Consider the following 18297-nt stretch of genomic DNA (forward strand, 5'->3'; position numbering starts at 1 on the left):
AACAAGTGACTTGAAAGTACATACACAGGGCTTAAAACACCCCAAAGCTACCAAATCCCATCTGATCTTGGAAGCTAAGTACTGCCAGCCCTGGCTGATGTGTGGATGGAAGACCACCAAGGAATCCCAGGTGCTGTAGGCTGTATTTCAGCGGAAGGAACTGGCAAAGCCACCTCTGAGTATTCCTTACCTCGGCAAACTCTGTGAAATTCATGGAGTTGCCATGAATCAAGAGGTGACTTGAAAGCACTGTACATACATAGGGCTTTAATACCTCAAAGGCACCAAATCCCATCTGATCTTGGAAGCTAAGCACTGCCAGCCCTGGTTGATGTGTGGATGGAAAACCACCAAGGAATCCCTGGTGCTGTAGGCTGTATTTCAGAGGAAAGAACTGGCAAGGCCACCTCTGAATATTCTTTGCCTAAGAAAAACCTGTGAAATTCATGGGGTCGCCATGAGTCAACAGGTGACTTGAAGGCAGGCACACACACACACACTTTTGACCTAATACCTCTTATAATCTATTGGCCTTAAGCTTTAACCATATGCTGGATTCCTGTCAACTAGACCACCCCATGGCCTTCCTGTTCGCTTCCTAGCGTGGATTTTCCTCTGCTCTGTAATGTTATGAAGACTTGACCATAATCCTCTTTGAACTCAGTGGGACCTCTTTGTGTGTGTGTATGTTGTTTGCCTTCAAGTCTGTTTCCAACTTGTGGTGAACCTATCAATGAGTTCTGTTGGCAAGATTTCTTCAGGGGAGGTTTGCCATTGCCTTCCTCTGAGGCTGAGAGAGTGTGACTTGTGCTAGGACACCCAGTGGGTTTCATGGCCGAGCAGAGACTCAAACCCTGGTCTCCTGAGTCGCAGTCCAAAGTTCAAACCATTACACCACAACTCACTTAACCTACAGATGTCATAACTGCAAAGGAGGACAAGGCATTGGGAGATGTAGGACAATCAGAAGAAACATGGAGGACATTCCAAAAGCAATGCTAGGAACACTCATAGAAATATGCATCCTAGGTCCAAAACACACTGAAGAAATAATCCAATTTGAGACCGCTTTAAATCCCCTGGCTCAGCGCTAGGGAATCCTGGGAACTGTAGCTTATTGTGGCACCAGCAGAGCTCGCTCTCACAGAGAAAGCTAAATGTCTCACAAAACTACAGTCCCCAGAATCCCCTAGCATTGAGATGGAGCATTTAAAGTGGTCTCAAAGTGGATTATTTCTGCAATGTATTTTGGACCTGCTCAAAATGGAGGGCACTTTGGAGTGCCTCCTGGGCAGAAAGCTGAAATGTAGGCCGCGTTCGGGAAAAGGAGGATGCCTTGGTCACCCTGCTTGGCCCCCCACAACCCCCAGCTCTTCTCTTGGCTGGGCTTCTGGCATCCCTCCCTCCCTCCCCTCCCCTCCACTACCTTACCTTACCTTACTTTAATATCGTCACAACAACCCTGTAAAGTAGGCTACCTCGAATGCTTGTGTGGGAGCTTCTGGGCCTCACAACAAACTCCAACTCCCACAATCCCTTAGCCTTGAGCCAGGATGCTTAAAAGCAGTGGCAAAGTGGGTTATTTCTCCAGTGTGGATGCAGCCCTGCTGAGACCCATTTTAAAAAAAACAACCCCCCAAGTCACACTCTCTCAGCCTCAAGGGAAGCAAATAAAATAACATATAACTATAAATAAAATAATCCTCTTCTTTCATGGTGAGCTCCTGCATGGGAGAATGGGGTTGGGTGGCCCTTGTGGTCTCATAGAACCATAGAGTTGGGAGAGACCCCAAGGGCCCTGATCCAGCCCAACCCCTTTATTGTGCCCTGCAGGAACTCTCAATCAAAGCATCCCCTGTGACAGATGGCCATCCAGCCTCTGCTTAAAGACATAAAGAGAAGGAGACTCCACTCCACTCCAAGATGATCTATTCCACTATCAAACAGCCCTGACTCTCAGGAAGTTCCTCCTAATGTCGAGGCAGAATCTCTTTCCCTGCAGCTTCCACCTTCTGTTCCATGTCTTAATCTCTGGAGCAGCAGAAAACAAGCTCGCTCGCTCCTCAATACATGACACCCCTTCAAGTATTTAAACAGGGCTATCACAGCCTCCTCTTCTCCAGGCTCAACACCCCCAGCAGCTCCCTAAGTCGTCCCTCACTATAGGGCTTCAGGGTTCCCAGACCCTTCCCTTCCTACTCTATAAGAAAACAGGGACAAGGTTCACCTCCAAATAAGAAGACACACAACAACAACAACACTACAACACACAAAATCAATCTCCTCCTGCATAAAAAAGGAAACCCCACCAGGCTTTTAGGGTCTATTTGGGAGGAAGGGAAAGGGCAGGGGCTGAGGGATGAGGAGGAGGGGCAGCCTTACCGTCCTCTCCCTGGACCTCTTCCCCTCCTCCTGCTGCTGCTGCTGCTGTCACTGGGCCAGAGGCAATAATGGAGGAGGCGGAAGGGAGGGAGGCCCGCGGGGTCCCGGGCGCCGACGTAGGAAGCCAGGCAGCGATGCCTCTCTATCTGCCTCCCTCCCTCCCCACAAACACAGACACACGTGACTCAGGGCCATGTCATCATCACCACCACCATCATCACCCTCCTCCTCCTCTTCCGCCGCCATTTTAGGCCCCCAGGCCCCGCCTGCTCCAAGCAGGAACTAACTCTGAGGTGGCCTTGGCTTGGGTTTATTTTTTCACCTATGGAGACTGAGGGACTATAGAACCCATAAGAGTCTTAGGGTTTTTTCCCCCACTCTTAATATAGTGCTGCTACTATTCCACTTTTACTGCTCTGGCTGCCTCCTCCTCCTGTTGCATGCTGGGATTTGTAGTTTATGGAGCGGGCATTTAGGATTCTCAGCCAGGGAGCTCCCAGGCCTCACTGGACTACAAGCCCCAGAATGCAACAGGAGGAGGCAGACAGAGCGCCTACAGTGGAATAGCAGCACTGTAGTCATGTAGTGCGGTAATTTCCTTAGACAGTGCTGACGTTCAATCAAATAAACGTCTCAGACACTGATCACATAACCGCACTATGCGCTTATATTGCTGCTAATTGCTCTGGCTGCCTCCTGTTGCATTCTGGGGTTTGTAGTCCAGTGAGGCCTAAAAGCGCCCTGGTTTAGAATTATCAAGCCTCCCCTCTTGAAACTGAAAATCCCAGAATGCAACAGGAGGCAGACAGAGCAGTTTAAAGTGAAACAGCAGCACCATAAGAGTGTAGTGACATTTAATCATATAAACGGCTCAGACACTGACCATATGACCACATAATAGAGCTGCTATTCCGCTTTTACTGCTCTGGCTGCCTCCTGTTGCATTCTGGGGTTTGTAGTTCAGTGAGGCCTAAGAGCTCTCTGGCTGAGAATTATCAACCCTCCCACTTTAATCTACAAATCCTCGAATGCAACAGGAGGCAGCCAGAGCAGTTAAAAATGGAATAGCAGCACTATGAGAGTAGTACTGTAATATGTGGTGATATTTATATTTATTTGTATTTAAATCATTATAAACATCTCAGATACGGACCACATTACCACACTGCACTCTTATAGTGCTGCTATTCCACTTTAACTGCTCTGAGTGCCTCCTGTTGCATTCTGAGGTTTGTAGCTCAGTGAGGCCTAAGAGCTCCTCTTTAAACTACAAATCCCAGAATGCAACAGGAGGCAGACAGAGCAGTTAAAAGTGGAATAGCAGCACAATAAGAGTAGTGCTGTAATCTGTGGTGACATTTAATTATATAAATGTCGCAGACACTGACCATATTACCACACTACAGTCTCATATTGCTGCTATTCCACTTTAACTCCTCTGACTGCCTCCTGTTGCATTCTGGGGTTTGTAGTCCAGTGAGGCCAAAAAACTCTCTGACTGAGAATTCTAAATGGCCCCCTTAAACTGCAAATCCCAGAATGCAACAGGTGGCAGTCAGAACAGTTAAAGTGGAATAGCAGCACTATAAGAGCATGGTGCAGTAATCTGTTGCATCTGAGGAAGTAGAGTTAAGTCTACCATGCTGTCAACTTCTTCTTTTTTTCAGTTAGTTCAAAACACACAAATAACCCAGTTTGAGACCACTTTAACTGCCCTGGTTCAGTGCTAGGGAATCCTGAGGATTGTAGTTTATTGTGGCACCAGAGCTCTCTCTGACAGACTGCCAATGGACACGTCTCACAAAACCAGTTCCCAGACTTTCCTAGCATTGAGCCAGGGCAGGGCATAGTGCTGTAATTGTGTAGTGTGAAAGGGCCTCTGTCTTCATCAGGGTCATATAAGATCCACTATAAAGATCTTGCCCCATATTTATTCATGAAAATTTTGTTTCTTTCCATGTACAATCTCTTTCCCCCCATTTGCTCATTTTAAAAAGCCATATCAAATGTACTGACATCTATACAGGTACACATTATAAGAGGTGGTTTTTAAAATACCAAGTGGAAAAGAGTACACCTGGACAGACAAAAACCAGTAAATATTAAAGTGACAAGGAAAACTGGATATTGCCTTCCTAGTATGTTGTAACTTGCCCTAATAAGGAAACATAAATAGCTGATGGGAAAGTCCTTGCCTGTTTGTACTCAAGTCTTTTGGTTGCTAATAGACAGTTCCTGTTTGACTCTGAAGTTGCCTTAATTCTTGCTTTCTTCATTAAAAAATACAGTAGTTTAATCATACCCTTTTGTTATGAAATCCCAGGGTGGCAAAACCAATTTTCTACAGACCTGTTCTTTATGTACTGTGGTATATTTGTGTTCCTTCTGTGTTGTAAGCCCACCCTCATGATTGTTCTTATTTTACGTTTCTTCCTTAACCTCACGTTGTTGGGGTCTAAAGGTTTATTAATTCCTTGAACTTTGGAGTCTAAGCACTTGCGTAACAGGCATTTGTTATGGTTACTACTTAGGATTTTTTTTCTGAGCTTCAGGCCAGCAACTCAAAAGTTCCAACCTCCATTTTAACATTTACCCGTTTTGGAGAACTGTACAATGCACTTCTTCTGAACTGTTTGTTCACATTTATTTATGATTTATTGTATTTATTTGATTTCTATCTCACCTTTCTCTCAAAATGGGCAGCTTTTGCATATTCTGCATGACCATGGTTGGGGAAAGGATTGCTCCAACTATTATAGCAGAAAGAATTCATTTCATTCTGCAAAACAGAACAGAGGGGAAAAAAATCTAGAACAGACATGAATATGATCTGTCGAGCCAGTGTAGGCTAGTGGTTTGAGTGTTTGGCGTCCAGGGTTCAAATCCCTGTTTTACAATGAAAACATGCTGATTGATCTTGGACAAGTCACATACTCTCAGCCTCAGAGGAAGGCAATGAAAAATCTAAACAAAACTTGCCAAGAAAACCAAATAGATTTTTGGGATTGCCATAAGTCAGAAATGATTTGAAGGCAATCAACACACAGACGCTCACACTACTGTACATAAGGGATATGCAAATAATAATGGAAAACCAGCATGGTGTAGAGCACTGAAATATGACTCTGGAGACCAGAGTTCGACTCCCCGCTCAGCCATGTAAACCAACCGAATGACTTTGGGCAAATCACACTCTCTCAGGCTCAGGGGAAGGCAATGGCAAACTCCCTCTGAATAAACATGCCAAGAAAACCACACAAAAAGTTTGCCTTAGGGTCAATATAAGTTGGAAAGGACTTGAAGGTATACAACAACATCTCTCCTAATTGCTTCTATATGATTTATATATCATACCTCCAAACAATTTAACCTGTTTTTAGGAATTTCATGCAGTACAGTGGCTAAGGTGGTAAGCTGCAGTATTTCCAGCTCAAATCACATTTCAGCCATCAATTTGTCAGCTAGCATCAAACAGGTCATAACTCTCTCAATTTCAGCCCTTCACTCTGTTTTATGAAAGCAATAATATAACATTGGTCTATATTTTAGGCTAGCACTGCTACAAGAATTATTAAGACTATATATGTGAAATGCTTTGAATATTAGGCTCTTTATAAACACTAAGCATTAATGATTACTCCTCTGCATGCCAGTGAAGACATTGGAAATTATCACATGGGGTAAAGAGGGATCGCTCCCATCCTTATCCTATCCTGAAGTTGTCCTTATCATGTCCGCACTTATCCCATCCCTCTCCCATCAGCGGCACCCACAAAGTGACAGGACCATGCCACTCGAGGGACAGGAGAAGGACAGGATAAGTGTGACATCATCTGAAAATCTTATTGGAATTGCACGATAAGGACAGCTTCAGGATCGGATAATGACACACGTCATCTAAAAATCTTTTAGCAGCCATACAATAAGGACAGGGTAAGGACAGGACCATTCTGTCCTTTACCCCATCTGATAATCTCCATAGTAAACATCTAATTTTTCATCTTACATAAACACCAAAAATTGTTTCCAGTTTGGACCTTTTTTCTAGAGCAGTGATTCCCAAAGTAAGTAGTACTGCCTCCCTGGGATGTGTGTGGAAAGATCCAGTGGGGCAGTGAGGGAAAAGGGGGCTTCAGTCAAATATTGGAGTGCAAGAAAGACAAGGGGCTCCAGGAACCTTTAGGACAATGGCGGGGATGAGGTTGCATGAAACCTCTCTTTTTAGGGTCCCTTATAACCACCATGCAGCTTCATTAATCACTTTGTATGGTGGTGCCGCCCACTCTTCGTCTTCCCATGCAAACTCACTCCTATGGTGCCATTCTGAGACAGACTGAACGGAGTGAGGAGTTAGAGCAGGCCTGCATAACATATGGTCCGGGGGCCGCATGTGGCCTGCCAAGGGATTTTGGGAGGCCTGCGAGAATGTGAACGACTTCAAGGCTCTTCCACCACTTGGCCTCCTCCTGTGGAAAAGGGTCATGCAGAGGAGGAGGAGGAGGAGGAGGAAGGGTGAATCCTCACCCTGCAAGGTTCCTCTGCCAGACGAGGAGGAGGAGGACACTTGCCCTGCAAGGCTCCTCCACTGTTCAGTTTTCTCCCAAGGAAAAGGCCAGGTTGAGGAGGAGGAAGGGAAGGTCCAAATGCTTGCCCTGCAAGGCTCCTCCACTGCCCTGCTTTGTCCTGAGGAGAAGGCCAAGTGGCAGTGGAGGAGGAGAGGGACAGGTGAACACCCAGCCTTCTAGGCTCCTCTGCTGCTCGGCTTTCTCCCAAGAAGCACAGGTGGTGGAGGAGGAAGGGGACATGCAAATGCTTCTCCTTTTCCTGGCTTTCACTTGAGAAGGCCAGGCAACAGAGGAGGAAGATGCTCATCCCTCAAGTAGAAGTCTGGGCAGAGGAGTAGAAGGACAGGCAAGGCTCCTGTACCGCTCAGCTTTCTCCACAGGACAGGGCCAGGGAGAGGAGGAGGAGGATGGAATTAACATTAATTAATTCTAATTAATATTAATTAATGTTAACATTAATTAATTCTAATTAATATTAATTAATATTAATATTATTTATTTAATTAAAACCTATCTGTGGCCCGAAGAAGTTTAGCCTATTTTAACTTTGGCTCCACATACTGCCAAGTTGTGCAGGTCTGAGCTAGAGCATATGTTGGCTGTGGGAAGTAGCAGCAAAAAAGCTTTCACATTTTGGATTCTGCTTAAGTTTTGTGAGCTTTACCAGGATTTGGCTGATAGGTTGGAGCTGCACTACTGTGTCTGCTGTCTTTCATCACACAGGCTGAGGAGGTAACAGAAGAAACAATTTTAGTGTTGGGGGGGGGGGGGGGCGGTCAACCTGAAGCTGTGTGGGATAGTCATGTCCATCCTGGCTAGGGGTGCCATAAGCGAAGACCTCCAAACCGGGAAAAAATGTAGGACAACATATCAAAATGTAGGACTTTTTATATAAAAAGTCCTACATTTTGATATGTAGGCCTCGCCAGGGCCCGGGAGGGAGCGTCTCCGCAGCCGGAGCTCCAACCGCGGAGAGACCTCCCAGGACTCAGTGAGGCCTTGGAGGACCCCACAGCCGGAGCTCCGACCGCGGAGCCGCCTCCAAGGCCTCGCTGGGGCCCGGGAGGGAGCGCCTCTGAGGCCGGAGCTCCGACCACAGAGAGCCCTCCCAGGCCTCAGCGAGGCCTTGGAGGACCCCGCGGCCACAAAGAAGGTGTGCACGGGTGGGGAGGTGACCGCGGGCAGGGCAGTCCCGGTTTTGGCGTGAAACCGGACCGGGACCGGGCTGGCACTGCCAAAAGCGGGATTGCCCCGCCTACAGGTGGGATATGGAATCCCTAATCCTGGCGAAGGAGGATAGAGAGTTCTTCCTTGGGGAGAAGCTTCTCCCTTTGCACCCAGTCACCTTGGGAGCAGCAACAGAGCAGTGGGTCAAACAGTGACTGAGAAGCATCTCAGCCATGCTGGCCTTTGCCATAACCCTAACTGACCTGTTTCTGACTTATGGTGACTCTAAGGCAAACCTATAACAGTTTTTTCAAGTGCTCAGAGTACATGATTCACCCAAGGCTATCCAATGGGTTACCATGGTTGAACAAGGAATTGAACCCTGATCTCCAGAGTCGTAATCCAACGCTCAAACCACTACACCACGCTGGCTCATACCAAAGTTATAAATGTAATTAAACTATCAATACAGTTAAAATGAGTTCAAAACATAGACATTAAAAAGAAAACAACAAATAGACAATACAGCAGATTATGGAAGGTCTATTCCCTTTGAGAAGTCAGTCTTCAAAGGCATGCTGAAACAAAAAATTCTTCGTTTGCCTTGCAGAAAGACAGCAAGGATGGGGCCAGTCTAGCCTCTCTTGGAAGGGAGATCCAAAGCCTGGGAGCAGCCATCGAAAAGGCCCTCGTCCATGTTCCCAATATAAGTATATATGAGGGTGGTGGGACTGAACTGAAAAGTATTATCATTATTATTGTATTTATTTATATCCCGCCTTCCTTCCACTACAGGGACTCAAAGTGGCTAACAACATTTGAAACTGCAAGTTAAAACAATACAAAGCATTCAAAGAAGTAGCTCCCCAGAAGATCCCAAAACGCATGCAGGCACATATGGGGGAATATGAGGGCGTGAAGCATGATGTTGAGGGGAATGAAGCAACAAGTTCCAGAGGCGAATGAAACCTATCTGTCAACATCAAGATGAGATAGCTACCCTGGGATTGAAAAACTTTACATTTGTGGGTCTGTGGAAATAACAGGGCTGACAACCCATAGTGATCTTGCAAGAGGATTGTTCAGAAAGTGTTGTTTGTTTTTTTCTTATGACATTTACCTATATATGATTTTAGAGATATTTAAAGATCTTACTCAATCTTCTATTTAATTACAAATTAATGTACCTTGAGCAAGTTATACTCTCTCAGCCTCAGAGGAATGCAAAAGGCAAACCCTCTCTGAACAAATCTTGTCAAGAAAACTCCATGATAGGTCCATCTTAGGGTTACCATAAGTCAGAACCAACATTAAAGCAAACAACAATTGTTCCATTCAGTCTTTTCGCCTCCTTACTCTCTTTCCCTGTCCAGGCAGCAAGAATTTCTGTCTCTCAGAGTTTCATGTTCTAATTCCTCGAATCTGGGCAGCCACAATTGATGGCGTACATTATTTTCTTATTATACAAATCATGTGGTGGGTCTTGAAACAGTTGACTTGTACATTGCTAATTTCCCACTCAAAACCACTCCATTCAAAGTTGCTTTATACAGATAAAACAGAAGATGTGGTTTTCTTTTTAGATTCTTTGTTTGTAAAGCAGGGGTTTGCAATCTGCAGCCCATGACCTATATTCATCACCACTCTTCTTTCTCACAGAGCTTCTTCTGTGCCTTTAACAGATATTCAACAGGTATACTTCTACTAAGAATGGAGGTTCTAGAAAGTTTGGCATTTTGCTTGCAGCATCTAGTTAACAGCCCCTATATTCAACAGCAGAAGCAGCATTTTTTGTCTGGATGTCACTTTTCTCAGGGAAAATGGCACAAAAGAAGTGAAATACAAAACAACAAGTTTCAGATAATTAACATTTCAAAGTTTAACTAACCATGCAATAGGTTAAACATTTCACAGAAATGAGTAAGGCAGGACAATCCTGTCAGGCTAGCAAATGCAAACAAACAATAATTGGGGACAATTATTACTGCACAGCTCTTCAAAAGTGTGGTGGTGCGGCTTCTGTTTTGTTGCCTGCCTTCCTCACACTGGTGTCCATAGCTCCTTCTCTCTGCCCTACCCATTCCTAGTCTGTGTTTAGTTTTGTTTTTATTCATTTTTAGCACAACTGCTTGACCAGAAAAGCAATTGAAAGATAAAAATAAAATAAAAACAGCCTGCTTGAGAATAATGAAAGTACGGGAAGAGGGGGAGAGGAGCATGATCACACCCACATGACTGCATATCAGAACTGCTTTGGAAGGAACTTATACTGCACTCACTCAATAGTGAAAAGGCAACATGACTTGGGGGCAATGACAAGTTTTGCCCCTCAATGAAAAGGGGCACTCCAGCAAATTTCTCATATATATATATATATATATATATATATTCTTTTTACAAAAAAATAAACACATAGCATACATAACCTACACAACACATTTCTCTTAACACACAAAGACAAAAAAATGAACAAAGAACGTACATATTATTCAACTTCTTTCCCAGCTTGCACTCAACCATCAAACCCACAATATGACATCCACATTCCCATGCTAAGACATTCACACATCCACCCACACCTTCACCCATAATGATCCTGATTAATCTTTAAAACAATAAAACAATACAGCTAGTCTGATGAAAGAAAGCAGACACAGCAGCGCACCCCCAACTTGCCAGACAAGTCCTGATGGCTTGCGTGGTCTTGGAGGTATGGCAGACATATATACTAGGGTTGCTAGATTTGCTGCAGAGCGGTACAAAATGAATGAGCAGAACTATAGAAAGCCGTCTTAAGTTATGGGAATGGAGGCCTCTCACGAGATTCGATTTCATGAATTGAAATTTCACAAGGATCTCAAACTGCTCAGCCATTATGAAATGAGAACTTTATCCCAGTGCTTGGTGTCATCCAGGTCTGACAGAAGAGGAATGGCGATGTCATGCAAAAGACCTGATAACTGCATGCATGATCCATTATCCTTGGAGGCTGGTCTTGTGGAAGTGTGCCTTGTGCTCACTCTCAAATATGGGATTTGGGATGTCCTGTATCACTCCAATCCATAATTCCACTTTAGGACCCCCCAAAACAGGATGTCCTGTACAAAACAGGGGCCTCATAAATCCTACATATATACTGTAAACATGACTATATGGTCCTCTGCATGCTTTCCAGTGGGACAGGTGACTGCTACTGAATCAAAAGGTAAGGTTAAGTTTAGATGAGAGTCTTGGAGCACTAAGTTTCATTGATACTGAATAAATGAAGTTTAACTACAATACGGGTATGTTGCAGCTATACAACACCCCGTTATGCAAGTGGGATAGTCACCGTCAACAAGCTGTTCACCCAGGAACATCTCACTGGTATTACCTACACAAGATCACACCCTTATATTTTGCATGAATCACACAATTTCACACAAAGGCTAAAAGGGATTAGGGCTACAATTGCAGTACACATAAGCATGGATTAAAAGTGTGAGAAAAGTACGCTCTTTCACAACTCTGACTATAAAACAGGGCCCCAGACAGCAACCAATCAATATTACATCATCTTACCTAAGTCTTCTGTCTCCTACAATGCTCCTGTTCTGCATATATGGAACACTCTAAACATGATTGCATGGGAGCAGATTCCTTTTTTAAAATGTTCTAAGTAGGTGTGTTGGTTGGAAATGAAGCAACTGATTACCTGCTTGCTGGGAGAAGAAAGGAAGAACAGAATTAGAAGAACTGGATAAATTAAAAGAGATGTGACTCTGTTTTGGAATGAAACAAAAGGGACTGAATTGTTATTATTTCTTTTTTATTTCTTCTTTTTAGATTTTCTTTTATTGCAATGATAAAAGGGAATTACAATTTGGAGCTGTCAAGTTGGAAAAACTGTCTGAATAAAAATAATATATGTATTTTAAAAAAAAGAATTCTCCTCTAGAGAGCTCTTAGGGCTCACTAAACTACAAGCCCCAGGATTCCACAGGAGGCAGCCATAGCAAAAAAAGAAAGAAAAAAAGTGGATTAATAGTGCTATAATGGCATAATGTGATAGTGACCAAAGACACACACAACAACAACAAAAACTCAGATATAGCCTTGTTAGTCTGTAGAATCAGTATGCAGAGAGATGTTGTAGCAACTCTGAGACTAAGGTCCAAAACACACTGCAGAAGTAATCCAATTTGAGACCACTTTAACTGTCCTGGCTCAATGCAAGGAAAGTCTGGGAACTGCAGTTTTGTGAGACATATCCAATGGCAGAGCTCTGGTGCCACAATAAATTGTCATGGCTGCATGTTATGGGATCATATGATTTGTAATCTGATTAGACTAGATTAGAACTCTTTGTCTGAGCATTCTACATTATTGTGTGGCTGGCTTCAAGTTGATTCTGATTTATGGTGACCCTATCATGAGATTTTTATTCAGAGGAGGCTTGCTTTCTGCCTTCTTCTGAGGGTTTCCATGGCCGAGCAGGGATTTGAAACCTCTGGTCTCCAGAGTTGTAGTCCAGTGCTCAAACCACTACACCATGCTGACTCTCTTAGTTCTTTGCGTGCCCCTCCTTATCCTGCAAATCCCAGGATTCCATAGGATGTTGCTATGTTAAAGAGGAATCCCAGCACACAGGTATGTGAAAGGGTCACTTCCTCTCTTAACTGTGAAAAAAAATAGAGTACTGTAAACTTTCACTAGTGCTGCATCTGTCCTGCTAAAATAATGCAGTTTCACACTGCTTTAACTGTGGTTCAGTGCTATGGAATCCTGGGATCTGTAGTTTGTTGTGGCACCCGAGCTCTCTGGTAGAGAAAGCTGAATATCTCACAAAACTACAAATCCCAGAATTCCGTAGTATTGAGCCATTGCAGTTAAAGCAATATCCAACTACAATATTTCTGAAGTTCCTACAATGTTTTTCCTAAGGTGATGGCTGATCTAATTTTGGGAGGGCAGACCAGGTTTGCAGGAACTTCTTTTTGTTTTTACTAGACCTCTGAGGCCCATCACACTGGTGTAAAATAGTGGCTCAGGATGAGTGAATATATGAAAATGAAGGAATAGATTGCCTTTGAGCACATGCTCAGCCCAGCCTAGTGATCAATAGCCAGAACCTAACTCACAAAAACTCACTCCGAGGTATAAGTTGTTGCTGCTATTAGAAAACTAGCAGTGAAAAACCCTGGCCAGTCTGTTAAAAATCGCCCAGATATTAATCAGCAAATCCTGATCTACATTTTGTTCAGCCTTGCTCTAAAATTTGGCATTATTGGGATCCCTTCCTGGCTGGGCCCAGTCTAGAGGTTCTGCTCATACTGAATAAAGCAGTAGTTCTCAAATCTTCACCCACCAAATGTTTTAGACTTCGGTTCTTGGAAGCAACAGCCAGCACCATAAATAGATATTGAGGTCCTATCATTTGGAGAGCCAAAGGTTGAGCAACACTGTTATAAATAAATGTAGATATCCTAGATTTGGTGAACATATTACTGTAACATAATGGCTATTTGTCTATTAGTCCAATACACTGTCTCTCCAAGGAATCAGGTGAGTATATTTTGGAATCTGAAATTGTTATAAGTGGGAATATCAAGAATTTATTGCACACAAGGTATATGTCATAGCTCTTCCCAAAGCTACAAACCCAGGGGGAGGACAGGATTTGAATCATAAACCCAAAAATAGCCTAAGGGAAATTGCCATACTAAGTCACTGTGCAAATAGTTTTTCTGCTTACTGCATGTATCTTTCATATTATTTGCAAGCATACTTTGGGGAAGTGTTATTTCACAAAAAAGATGTTTGTTTCTCCTAATGCGTAGATTGGTTTGCTTGCAATAGTCTCAACAGAGAAATTTCATAGCTTCTATTTGTAATTCTGATTGGAAGTGTCAACCTCCAACAAACTAACAACAAAACAAGTCCCATGTTTAGCATCTTCTGTTGCTTTGGTTCTGTCCAAGCAAATAAGGATTTCATTTTCAAGATTTGCACCCACACAATCACACTAAAGGAATGCAAACTGCTCTTCATTCTGACCTTTCCCTTTCTTTGTCACCTTGGTTTTTAATAAAAGGTGTTTCTTTTTTTAAAAAAGAATAATATTAAGAGTTCTACATGGATACCCTCAAAGCAATAAAGATCCAGACTAAAGAACTCTAAAAATAAATGATAGCTGTGAAGTGATAAAGAGAGATGGGATTAAAGATCAAAAAATTGCAAATTAGCAATGTGGAACTTCATTACTGATCAAGAGGAATGAAAGAATATAGGAAGTGAGTAAAGAGAGATTTAAAAGATATTTCAGTTGAAGAAGTAGAAACGTCCATCTATACTAATCTTGCAGCGTTTGGTTGTTCATACCGTACATACTCGACTCTAAGTCGACTTCATGTATAAATCGAGGGCAGGACTTGGGGCCAAAATTATGGATTTTGATATGACCCATGGATAAGTTGAGGATAATATTTAGGAGGACATAACAATGGATGAAGGATGAAGCAAAGCAATGCCAAACAGGGACGTAGCCAGGATTTTGGGAAGGGAGGGTCCAGACTAAGTGCCACCATTATAATGGGGCTTGGGTGCAGCAGCACAGCAGCACACACTATTCATTTTATCTTGGGAAGTCCGGACCCCAAGAACGATCCCCTTGGCTCTCCTTTGCTACGTCCCTGTGCCAAAGAATGTGCAAAATCCCAGCAGGCATAATTGATATGCTCATCTAAAAGGCTGGATGGATGCGAAAGAAGAGAGGGAGTCAGTTCTTCCAGGACACTCTTGCCTTTCACCAAGATGAGAGTTAAAGTACACAACTTACATTGACCCATAGATAAGTCGACTCAGGTTTTGGGGTCAATTTTTTTTACTAAAATATCTAGAATTATACATGAGTACTTTATATATAGTAATCACAAATCAAATCTTTCTTCCGAGATGGTTATTTGTGTTTTATTTCTTCTCCCCCTCTGTAAATTTGAATGCCATTGTTTTATATGGACTATAAACAAGGGAAGTCTCTAGATGCCTTTAATACAGGAGGGATAGTACTGTGGTAAGTTTTGAACTACCATTCCTTCTCATTTCAAGTGCATAAGCTTAGCATCCATGAAAAAGTCCTGTGATGGGACCATTCTTGGCATATTCGCACCTTGTCTTCCTAGCTGTATGCATACTCTTTACTTGATTTTTCATGTTAATTATTTCCATAAAACAAAATAAAAAGGTGACTTCACCTCCAAACACCTGTCTTAATCCGTTGCTTTATTTGTTACATTGTTGTGTTCATTTCTGTCTTGCTGAATTGTACTTTTGGCTGCTCTGTCTGGAGTGGTGCTTCAAACCCTTTGGGTTTGAGACAGGATTGTGTTGGTGTTTCCAAATCAGGGACTACATTCAAATTGTGGGTTGTTTGGTACCAGATTAACAGCAGTGGGCCCTGAAGATGATCTAACACAACATTTTTAATAAAAGCGGTAAGTCGGGTGGAGAGAAGAACTGTATTGTCGATGTGTCTCTATCCTAAAATGGTTTGGTTTTGGAATAATGTTCAACCAGTCAGTGGTCTTTCCAGATTATACACTGTCCATTGCATGACTTGACCACTGTAGAAACATGATTGCTTTGGTTTGTGTATACTAATATCTCTGTATGTCTTGCTTGCTTCCAAATCCAAACACACAAATACAACTCATCATATTATGTACAGTACTGAAATTACTGACTGTCCACCGCAGACAGATACTGTTCTTAATAATATTTCACTAGACTAGTATCCTTGGAGGTTTTTGAAGATGATTGGATTAGGACCTGCATTTTTTAAAGTTCCTCCACAGTAAGTCTCTGACCTTGGAGAAATTACATTTTTGGCTCTGCTGCCTGAGGGACTCTGAGAATCATAGGCTGAAGCAGTAACTTTTCTATACTCTTATAAGTTTATATAAACTAGTGAAATTCTTGTTCAGTGGTTTCTGCACCCTCTCTTACTTACAACACTGCATCTTTTTCAAGCTGCTTGCCATTTCATCCCTGTAACAGGGAAGTAAACAAGGCTATATCATATAATCCCTGTGTCAGGCTTTAGCGCTTGGTACTTTATTTTGCCTAGATATCGCCTTTAGATATTGTTCTATTAAATTAGTGGGGTGTGTGGTTTACTTACAAAAGAACATCAGTATAAAGTATATGTACCAAGTTACACTGCTTAGGGGGCAAAGGATGAGTCAGTCTTCTTTCACAAAGATTATTAGATTACTTTGTAGCAACCTGCAGTGTGATTTAATAATTCTCAAAATGAGAGTAATTGCATCCATTGCGTTGCCTTCAGGTATGTCAGGTTCTTCAATATTTGAGCTTTGAATAATAGATTTAAATGCAGTCTCAGAATCTACCACACATTTGACTGTCTTATTTGATTAACATGTTGTTTCCACTTGTAGATCTTCAGAATATCTTATAACAAAACTAGGGATCCAGACTCTTTAGAGACAAAATGATCATTTATCACTGCTCCTACCTCTCTGGTGTTTCATTAGCAATGGCTCAAGCGGTGAGTAAGTGGAGTGGCTGCTGAGATCTCTATTACATGGTCTGGCAAGCTGGGATATTAGAGAGCCACTGTGATGGCTTTCCCCTGAGCCTGCAGATATTATTCAGTTTGGTCCCTCCATAATTTAAAATCAGTGCATGATGCTATTGTTTATCTTTGGAAAAGATTGTGTAAGCTGTTCCTTGTTCCAGAATCTAAATCATTTTTTTAAACTTGGTGTTCACCAGATTTCTTCACAAAGGAAACAACGGAAATATTTCCTGAACATTTTTTTAAATGGTAATTCCTGTAGCAGTCCTCCTGTAGCACTGAGGCCCAAAATATATTGCTGAAATAATCCAGTTTGAGACCACTTTAACTGCCCTGGCTCAATGCTAGGGGATCTTGGGATCTGTAGTTTATAGTGGCACAAGAGCATAATGTTTCACAAAACAAAAAGTTCCCAGAATTCCTGAGCATTGAGCCGGGACAGTTAAAGCGGTCTCAAATGGAATTATTTCTGCAATGTGTTTTGGACCTAAATTTCCCCAGATAATAATGACTTGATTGCTATTTGCAACAAGTCTCAGATTTATGGGAAGGGACCATTTAGTACTTTATTGTAATGTATTTTTACTGTTGTAACCCGCCCGGATTCCTAGTGACTGGGCAGGCTATAAATAAATTATTTATTATTATAATATTATTATTATATATAGATAGATGTTTTGGGTAAGCTCTCTCCAAACTACAGACCATGGTTTTCTCTAGGCATTTGTAGGTCCTCCAGCACAATTCTATGGTCAGCCTTTAGTGGATGTTGCTCATAGAGTTGCACCGAAGGACCTAGAGATTCCTAGACAGATGTCCTCTTATATGAAAAAATATATATTCTTTTTTATTTGTGGCTTTTCCACTTTCACTGGGGTCCTGTGTCCCTAACCCCAGCAAATGTGGAGGACCCACTGTATTTCTAAAATCAGACCTTCAGTGGTAGAGAAACTACCGTACTTTTTAAAGTTAAAGGCAAAACGAAGAAGCATTATGTTACTGCTGAGAAAACCGAGCTTTCCCCACAGCTACTGCCCCCGCTTTGTTTCAGAGTACTGCGTTTGTGTATCTGTGACATTACTGATAAACTGCACACCCTTCTAATTTAGTTCCTAATTATTTATATTACACTTTTCTGTGCATTTGAGAATGAGCACCAACTTCAGCAAAAGTCCTCATATTACTTGTGGAAATGACTTCTCCCGCTGGCACCTCCAGCTATTTTGATGGTATTCCTGTTCAGTCTATTAACCTTGGTAAGATTTATGATAATGAGGTCCATGTGTTAGATTAACTGTTCAAACCCAGGGGACATCCCTGAATTACCAACCTGTCTAATCAACAAAATCAACAAACCATTCTATTGCTTTAGCACACAGCCAAAGCAAATAGCAAAAGGTGGTATTTTAATACAATAGGACACAATACAATTTCCATAGGTCTGTGTAGCTAGCCTTTTCCCATCCAGTACTCTCCATATAGTAGGACTACAAATTCCATATCTCCAAAAGCATGATGGGAATTGTATTCTAGTACATTTGGAAAGGGGTGGTCTGGTCAACATATGGACAGCTTAAGCAAATGCTTAGCAATAGCAGCAATCTCTAA

General features: G+C 42.4%; 2 protein-coding genes across 5 annotated transcripts in view; one reads left to right on the top strand and one right to left on the bottom strand.

The window, feature by feature from the left end:
- SGMS1 (sphingomyelin synthase 1) overlaps window positions 1–2581 on the bottom strand; it is a 90441-nt gene extending 87860 nt beyond the window's left edge. For all 4 annotated transcript variants that reach the window (XM_042459192.1, XM_042459190.1, XM_042459188.1 and 1 more), the window contains exon 1: window positions 2383–2581. The gene's annotated coding sequence lies outside the window, so the exon portion shown is untranslated. The remainder of the gene's footprint in view (window positions 1–2382) is intronic.
- MINPP1 (multiple inositol-polyphosphate phosphatase 1) overlaps window positions 1–18297 on the top strand; it is a 72310-nt gene that overhangs the window by 13896 nt on the left and 40117 nt on the right.

This window comes from Sceloporus undulatus, chromosome 3 (genome assembly GCF_019175285.1).
Source record: "Sceloporus undulatus isolate JIND9_A2432 ecotype Alabama chromosome 3, SceUnd_v1.1, whole genome shotgun sequence".
Taxonomy (NCBI): domain Eukaryota; kingdom Metazoa; phylum Chordata; class Lepidosauria; order Squamata; family Phrynosomatidae; genus Sceloporus; species Sceloporus undulatus.